This window comes from Calypte anna, chromosome 2 (assembly GCF_003957555.1).
Source record: "Calypte anna isolate BGI_N300 chromosome 2, bCalAnn1_v1.p, whole genome shotgun sequence".
Lineage (NCBI taxonomy): Eukaryota > Metazoa > Chordata > Aves > Apodiformes > Trochilidae > Calypte > Calypte anna.
The window spans coordinates 50,264,499-50,274,370 of record NC_044245.1 but is presented as its reverse complement, the minus strand read 5'-3'; positions in this window follow the sequence as shown (position 1 = coordinate 50,274,370).

Sequence of the window (9,872 nt, the reverse complement as noted above, 5' to 3'; positions counted from 1 at the left end):
AGAGAGGACGGGAGGCGGGGGCTGGGCGGGGGGTTTCGCCGGACCGGGGAGGTTCGGGTGTACCCTGCGTGACGGTCCGAGACGGTTCTGCTTTTTCCGGGTCCGGGAGCAGGGCCTGGATTCAGTGTCGTACCGTCGGGTATCAGCCCTCTGGTTGTGTCGACCAGGGTTTGCGTGTGCTGGGCGCAGGAAGCTCCTTCAGCTACGGTGGCTCTGCCACCTTCTCCTCCCGTGTCTGCCCAACTGGTTGCAAACTGGTTATTTAAAAAAAAAACAAACAAACCCAAACCAGACTGCTCAATAGGACCATTCCTGGGGCCTTCTTGGTGTGAGGTTTTGTAATTAGAAGATACTTATCCCAATACAGCTGTGGAAGTTGCAACTCTTTCTCCTGCCCATCTTCTCATCAAACCTCACCCACAAGTTCCTCCTGCTGCCCTCCTCATCACTGGTTGACCATTCTTGATGTGGATGGGTTGTGGACACTGAATTGACAGATACACATTGGGTGCTCATACCCAGTCCTTGCTGTCACAGATCTGGTCACAGATACAGCTACAGTTTTAGGGTGGTTTTGTCTCATTCTTCCTGGAAGGTTGCTGTAGGCTGTTCAAATTACTAAATCACATCAAATTTCCAATCTATCCATACATACTGCCCTATATGAGAAAACAGAGTAAATTACAATGCCTGAATGCTCTTCTTTCCTAGTGTTGTTCTTCTTTCCTCTTGAAGTATTTATAGGCAGCAGTCATTTCTTCTTACAACCTCTACTTTGCCCTGCTAAACAAACCATGCTCTTCTAATCATCCCTTATAAAAAAATCTTTCCAATGCCTTCCTTGCAAACAGTATGGCATCAGTGTGCAGCAGATTCTCAGAAATATAACACTAAATAGACAATTTCCAAAGAAATCTTCAAGAATGGGCACCCTGGACAACAAATGTTCCTGCACCATTCTCAGATAAACAGGGATTGAAGCAGTATGAGGTCCAGCATCAAAACCTGCTCACACACCAGGCTGAAAATTTGGGCTTGGCAGATGAGATTTATCATTCATTCATAATCTATGAACCAGCCTGTGCAGTGATAAGGACAGGCTTTATATCCTTCATGAGGAAGTAGGTATATGTATCACTGGTTAATAACAGAGGCCTTCCTTTATTGTAGCAGTAGAGAATCAATGCAGGCAAATGCCAGAAGACAAAACTGCCAATACGGAGCTCAGAGAAGTCTACGGAAATGAAGAGAGAATTACCATTAACTCTGTCATTCCTCCTGCCACTCCAAAAGAGGTCATGCACAATTTGAGCCCATTCAACATAACAGAATGAATGCATTTTGAACATACTTTCTTCTTTACACATGGATCTGTGAGAGTAATATAATGCAGCTCCAGCTGTTGTTGCATTTCCAAATGTGGTTCCATCCATTGGTATTGCCTTTCAAATTATACAGCATAGTGAATGATGCTTAGCCTGGGGGCCAGCTGAAGTGGTGCTAGCTGCACTGTCAGTGTACCTTATAATCTTACCTGGTACTTAACATTTTAAAAAGAGAGAAATAATAATGCTTTATTCTCTAAAATCTATTGTAAATTTTTTTTCTATGAACTGTATTCTGAAAAACAAAATTGAGGTCTCTATCTCTTAAAAGGCCCCCATATCTGCTTAAAATGTCAGTGTAACATGGATGTGACAAATATCCTTTCCTTTTCGTCTCTGCAGAGACAATAATTTCTTCCACTTGGATCCAGGGTCAGTAGGGCCTTTACAGAAATTAGTAGAATACTTGGTTACTCAACTTCTCACAGGGTTATGTTTGTCTTTCAGAAAAGCAACAGAGAGTAAATTTATCTTATCCTTATATTGTTCCAAAGAGCCAAAAAAAGTCTGTCTTTTTCAGGACTGGTGCTATAAAATGGCTACATTGATCCATTGTCCACATAATGGGGCAGTTGGGTAGGTATGGCCCATACAAATGAAATTGCAGTCATGGCTCTTTTTTTCTAAATAAATTAATAAAACTATTTACAACGTACAGAAAGTACCAACTGCTGTTTCATGATCTGAAGGCATAAAGAAAAAGAGAAGGAAAGAAAGGAATGTAGCGTTGAAACCAGCAGAACAATGAGCTGGCTCTGCCTGCTGAAGAACGTTATATTTTATGCCAGCCTTTTGCATTCAGAAATTATGAGTCACACCCTTCACTGTCTCCTCACCCCATGTGATACAGTTTAAGATTTCTTTTTGCCAGGGGTAAGCTAATGAAAAGTAATCCTTTCTGTAGCAACAAATAACACAGTACAAAGGACTTGGGGAACGGTTTTTGCTAGCTTGCAGTTTTCATGGGAATTGAGAGTGTGGGCATGAAAGCTTGTAATTTGTTTTTTAACATGGCAAGAAGAACATTTGTACTTTCCCAAGTTTTCCTTCGAAAATTTTTAAAATATGCTGACTGTTTTCAGGATTGAATTTTAATTTTCAGAGAGTTAAGTAAGTTTGCACTATCACTTTAATAAGAATAGAGCACTTTTTAATCAATAAGGTATTGTATATGTACTACATATATGGCTTATATTTATATGGGGTGCTAGCCAAAGGTCTTTTTATCTCTGATTTCCTTACAATACCAATACAATAATAAATGTAAAATACTGAAGGCAAAAATACTGATCCCGGGTGATTATCCTTCTTTTGTCAACTCCTGTGATAATCGCAGAAGCAAATTAGGCTGACATTTTCCAGTAAAATAATATATTTGTGTCAGGAATAAGACAGGTTTTGTGAGTGAGCAACTCAATGCATTGGGATGGATTTAAATTAGCAAAGTTCAGTGCACAAATCTCTCTAGAAGGAAACTGATAACCAGCTCAATCAGACTGCAGGATTATGAGACCTCATGGATGTTACAGACCAAGTTTCAGCTGGGACTGTGTTGTAGAATACCAAAGGGCTTGGCTTGTTCACCTGCCTTGGTAAGCACTGTTTTGGGAAAAATCCTTTAAAATGGACATTTGCTGGGGGAAAGCATGCTGCATTTTCAGAGTAAACAGGAAGAATTTCAAACATGAATCTCTCACTTCTGCTTTGTAAGAAAATGGGAGGCTCTTGAGACAAGACTGGCTTTCAGAAAACACCATTATATTAAAGGTTGGAAAAGCATAAAATCATTTATATTTTGCACTAAATTACCATACAATGGCACTGGTGGATTAGTGTTAACTGCTGTCAGAACTGAAATGCACTCTCTTATATGGAGAGCACATTAGGAAAATCAAACAGAAATCGAAGCTGGAAGGAACAGCAAAAATATTATTAGGAGAAAGAATTTAAAAAAACCCAGCAGAAAATGGCAAATAACTAGGGAAGATAAAACAGGAGGAAATGACAGACAACAAAATATATTAAAACGGAAAAAATAGTGAAATGAGGAGTGAGACAAAACTTGTATTTCATTAACAACAAGAGATACCTGTCAAGTGAACTCAGTTTCAGAAGAAATCTCAGAGTGGTTGATCTCTGCATTTTTACACGGCTGTGGGAGTTGAGAAACATTTGCCTGTCATGCAAGCTGAAAGGATACATTGTGTTCACAATTTTCTTAGTATAATATTGCATTTGTATCACTAAATCAAGGAAAGTTTCTCAGGACCTTTCATTTAGGTCTAATAGATTTACACATGAGACTGGGAATTAGACTTTCTCCTTTTGTGTTTCAGTTATAAAATTCTTGCTTTTTCATTCTATATCCATACAGCACAGCTGTACCATTTTCTGACATAAACATTCTGAAAATAAACCTGGGAGTAGTCAGGTGTCATTATGTAATTTAGGCCATTACTTTAATTTACAGGTGCCTGAGGACTTATTTGCAACTCTGTATCATAATGCAAACCAAGTAGTCACATAAGCAACATCACCGACCTGATTGTATCACATTTTATATTCTTGAAATAATTTTCTGGAAGATGGAAAATTAGGAGATTATTGTTGAAAAATCATTTTTCACCAAAAAAAAATATGTTCTCTCAGCTATAGTTCATTTTTCTGAAGATGCAGTAATGCTGTAAGCTTCACAGGTGATAATTTCTAAACTCATTCTTGCTGTCTTATTTTTATATTTTAAATGAATATATTAAATTATATGACACCTGTAAAACACATCCTAAACAATGCCCAAGAAGCCCAAGAATGGTACCTACAAAATGACCTTATAGTTTTAAAATCTATATTAGATACTCCAAGATAAGCATTACATATATGCCTTGATAATCAAGGAAAGACCATAGGGTATGAAATGGATTTTACATGAATTCATTGCTTATTTTTGGTCTTCACTTTCCATGTCATTCATCTTAAAAAAAATTAAAAATAGTCATGCAACGACAGGGAATCTTTTCTTGTAGTAGTAGCATTTTTACACTAGAGGGTGCTACTTAGACAGGACTTCGGGCTGCTTCGTGTTTTGCTTCGGAAAGCTCAATATTTGGAAAAAAATGCACATCTGAAAGAAATGGCAGCTGTTTTCAGAATGAGAGTTTCTACCGGAATGTGAAGAAGTTCAATTAAAATGTAATGGTAATTATATTTTCCATACACCTACCCATGAAGAACAGTGGTAATACAGTCATCTCAGGTTCAGTAGATGCTACGTCTGTAATTACACTGAAGCTGTATTAAGGATGAGTGAATATCCCTAATATTTCAACCTTATTTTGCTTAAAAGCCTATTATGCAGCAGAAAACAGATTATCTAAAGGAATATGAAAGTGAAATCATGGCTTCTTGTTAATGAGAGACACAGAAACATCTCATGGATTAAACCATAAAGTAGCCATGTATGGTACAAATTCAGTCTCATGGTATGTCTGGGTGTGATATGATGGAGGGGTTTACCTCACTTTGCAATTAAATAGGAAAAAAGGCAAAGGGAATGGAAGTGGCCAAGAGGTTGTTTTAAATAACTTTTCCCTCATCCTTCCAGAGGTGGTGAGGATTATCAGAGCCCTGAACATGCCTCTCATTGTCTCCAGGGGCTTTGGCTGATTGCAGTCAGAGCCTACATGGAGATGGTGGATCTCTGGGACCGTGGGCTGTGAAGAGACCTGCTGCTCCTTGACAACAATTTGCAAGTAGCTTGATATGGATAGCTTGTCTTCTTATACATCTCATCAAAAAAATCTCTTTTTACCTCAGAGGACCTGTAAGAGGGCACAACGCTGTGTGCCCTGCACTGTCCCCCACTCGTGTGCTCCAGAGCACCAACTCCATGACTGTGATAAAACTGAACCTAGGGAATCTCCAAAATCAGATATGAGAGGGAGGAGAATAAAGTCTGCAAAGAACTCTATCTTGGCTTATGCTTCTCCCAGGCTGCAACACTATTGACAGCAGATGAATTTGTCACTGGTACCACTTGAAAGGGATTATTCACCATGGAGTAAATAAAATAGCCCCAGATATTTTATAGTTCCATCTAACCCACAGACTGCACAAACCTTCAAGGGTAGCAGTGCCAAGCACGCACATGGAAACAGGAAAAAGAGAGTGGTCTTACATCTTGAATTCTGCCCCTCACTGAGTCCAGTGCTTTACTTTGAAAACAGGAGTTACCAGAAGACCACCTTCTCCTGGCCAGGCAAATGGCTTCTGTTCTACAGATGCTGTCCTAAGTGGGAGGGTCTGGAGGTCTCATGCACTGAAATACTTCAATGAAGAAAGAGATTGCTGTTGAAGAAAGACTGAAGAAAGACCCAGCTGTTGGGTCTTTGCCCACTGAGGTCAACTGTGAAAGCTCTGCTCCCAGCACTGGGGCTCCAGCTCTAGGAGAGAGCTGGCCCTGGTCTGCAGGTGAGGTATCTTTCTCCAAAGCACAGTGTGGTCCTGCCTATTCCTGCACGTGTTGCATCTTGTCCAATGCTGCAAAGGCAGTGTTTTGTGTTCCCTGGATGTCCCCTTTTCATTTTCCAAGGCTGTTGTATAGCCTGGATCAGCTAAAAATAGGAGACTGGGCAGGGGGTGTGGAAGAGGAAGGTCAATAGGGAGGGGAATATTATGCTTTTCTCTGGTGTGTTAAGAAACAAGCGGAGTCCTCAACTCATCAGCCAAAAAGGGCAATGCATTACTATGAAAACATTTTCTTTTCAACCACAGTTGTCTCAGCACCACAGAAGATTTGGGAAACTTCAAAAGGCTCAAAGAGACTAACATTTAAAAAATTGTTTGGGGGTGGATTGTTGTTACCCCTATGGTGCCTGACCTGGTGTTTGTGTTGCCACAGCAAAGTAGCTGTGACTCATCTGCAGGTGTCTGTGGTTTGGGCAGGTAGCCTGCCAGCCCTGCTGCCACTGCCACAGGCAACACCCTGCCTTTCTCAGAAGGACCCCTGCTGCAGAACTGGGCAGATGGTTGGAGGAGGAAAGATCATGAGGGGTTGTACTGGGCCATCGATCCATACTATAGGCAGGTGCATTCTTGACTGCCACTCATGTATTCACAGCTCTCTGCCATAAGAAGGCAGCTTTTCAAATTTTCTTTTAGTAGGTGCAAGTGTACAACAGACATTTATGATTTTGCCCCCATATAACACACAGCGGTCAGCTACATTTGTAGGTTTGCATCACAAGGATCCTACGTAGCTTTCAATTCTCTGAACTTTACTGCAAGGTTTGCCTGCATTTTGCTTCCCCTTGTTGGGCTGAATTTATGGCATTGAGACTCTTTAGCATGAAGTGGAAACAAGTTCAATGGCTAAATCAATCCAAATACAGGAATTGTACCAAGCTGTGCTCTTCAAGGCGTTTTAAAATAGTAGTCCCATTGAATAAGACTGTGTGAGTAAGCAGCTCCCACAAGCATGTGCTGCTGGGTACTAGAAATGTTGGACAGCAAAGTTAGACATTTCGGAAGGGGGTTCTGGAAAGAAGATGTCTGGAAGAAGGGTCCATGAAATTGTTTGGTTAGAAGATCCTCAGCCAGCTAAGTCATTAAGCTGGGGGGGGAAGGTTAACCTTGCCACTCTGATAGCCCTGAAGCCCTGCCAAATTATGCAGAGTTAGTTAAGGATTCTCATTCTCAGCTTTCCTAGTTCCTCAGGGATTCTTGTCAACACAGAGAGAAGAAAGATGTTAGTGTGAATATGGGGGAGGAACCAAATAAACCAACAGTAAAAACGAGAAACAAGTGTGTGTGTGTATATGTGTATATATATATATACACATATAAACATACATGCATATTTAAAATCCAAATGCACATAGACATATACATTTATATATAAATGTGTGTTTAATTTTGCAGTCTTAGCTTGTGACAGATGTAGAGATCAATAAAATGAATGTATCACTGCCCTTCCAGACTGTATATGCTGCAGAGATTATTGATTCCAGTATTTCTATAAAGATATTCTTCTGCATGCATGACATTACAATATTTTTTACCAGATGAATTTGAAATTATCTCTGAAGACATGACCTGGTATGTCTGAAATTACCTCAGAAAGTAACATTATGTTGAAGCTGAAATATAATATTCATATCAGCTTGAATTCCATCCCCTAACAATGCCTAAGTGATACCAAGATATAGATCTATTGTGGAAGCTTATTCTTTAAGCTGTATTGCACAGTGTGGCTCATCTAAATCTTACCATTTGTCCCTATGTCCCCTCACCTCGCTACAATGTGGTCCATGCCAGCTGCTCTGACAGCCTCCAGGAATGTTTTCATGGCAGAGGAGCTCATCTTTTTCCGACTGCCCATCCATACAGACTTGCAGGCTATGCCATCTTTGAGGTCAGAACTGTCAGAGGTACATTAAACACCTGTATAGTATTGTATATACAAGCATTGAGATGCCTACTAATGTTTTTCATTTTCAGCTTTTCACATTATGATTTTAATGAACAAACATGACAAAGCTTGTTCAGAGCCAAAGCAGAAAACAGGGGCAGGTGGTCTTTTAGTATCCCCCCTCTGTGCCTTCTGCTACTGCCTTTGGCATTCTCCTGCTAGAGCCAGGAGCTGGCATGACCTAACAAAACCTTCAAGCCACCCTGCAAAGGAAAGAGGCTAGCAGGAAAAGAAGAAATAAGATGAAGGCAGCAGACTCAGGGGTGACTGAGTGCCCTAGCACTTGATGAAAAAGGACATGCAGACCCCAGGGAGGAGAAGGCAGAAGATGAGGAAAATGGACAGAAGGCATCCACCAGAGGGAGAAAAGAGGTGATATATTTGTAAAACACACATCAAAAAAGGAGTTAACTGATTTCACTGCTAAGGCTCCCAAGCATATACATTAAGTAGCATCTCTAACAGGAGAATTCAGGGTCTATGCAGCAAAACCATTGGGGAGTTATAGTAAAATGGTACATTAACTTCACATTGAAGCAGCCATTGATTGTTTCTTCATCTGCTGTGCAGATTATTTGCAATGCTTGAAGTGTTTCACTGTTTTCAGGGTTTTTTTTCTATAATTGTCATGTATCACAAGCAACTCTAACTCATCAGCAATAACTTTGTCTAAATTTAGAAGTGTTTATTCAGTTCCTGCAATTTGAGATTTGGAGACAAGCCTGTGGGTTCCAGATATTACAGTGCTAGCAAAATGCTTTAGAGGGTATTTTAGGTTAAACTTAGACGTTGACAGAGCATATATCTTCTCTGTTCTTCAAAGAATACAAGTTAAAAGGGACATCAAATTTATCAGCAATAGCACTTCTTTAGCAGTCTGAGAAAACTGTCATCTCAGTCTTTTCATAGCTTAAAAGTCTTGATATCACCCAGTGGTAAAGGAAATGCAAGTATGTGCTTTACACTTTTTAAAGTATTGCCTTTGAAGAGTGATATGAAAGCAGACAGAGCTATTTGATCAGTGTCCTCTCAGCTGTATGAATGCATAAGTGCAAATGCCTATAAGAAGGATTCATTGAAGTTCACTCAAGCTTTTCCAGGTAGGACATAGGAAGCTGTTCTCAGAAGGCTGTACAATCTATGGTCTGTGGACTTCTCATCCCTGCCATGTGATGGTACAGGCAGATCTCATACCTTAAAGGACAGTGTTATGGAGAGTTATGGGTACTCTTCCATACCTGCATTGCAGGTATTAATTTATTGATGGGAGGAAAGGTAGAAAGCATGCCATACCTACATTAAATGGTTACACAACTGTAACTGCTACAGGAGAATAGCTTGTTGCTATGTGATGCTCAATAGGCTTTTTGAAACGAGCAGATTACATTTCAAGGAGTGGAAGGTTTGACAAGCGAAGAAATAGATTACACAAAAAGTAAAGCAACAGAAAGGCACAATATAATATCTACCTTCTACTATAAATTGTGCTTTTTTTATGTATCAATTTGTGACAACCTTCTCAGTGAAATAAGTTGTTGCTCCAAAATGTTACTTTGATGCGGTTCCCTCATTCTCTGTAGCAAGAGATGATGGCTCCTTGTCATGCTCTCCCAGGGTGGCACATACCCTTTCCATACACCCCCTGAGCACCCTTGTCTCACAAACACCTTTCTCGGTCTGCCTTAGGCCCAACAGATGATTATCAATCATACCTGTTATTATCAACTACAGCACTGTTGATAATTAATAATTATCCACACACTGCAGTGCAGCCACTGGTTTCAGTGAAACAAATGCCTGCTAGACTCCTGCATAGCATGATGCTATGTCGATAGCATGATATCATAGCATGATACCCGTCGATATTCCCGGCACCTCACACCAAGCCGTGCCGCTCTCACAAACCGGATTCCTTCGACGATTTTTTTAGGTGCATCTATCCCAGGACAGCAGCGGGGCCACGCCACCGCCCGGTCCCCTGCACTACAACTCCCAGAATGCATCTCCCGCCCAAGCCAGCG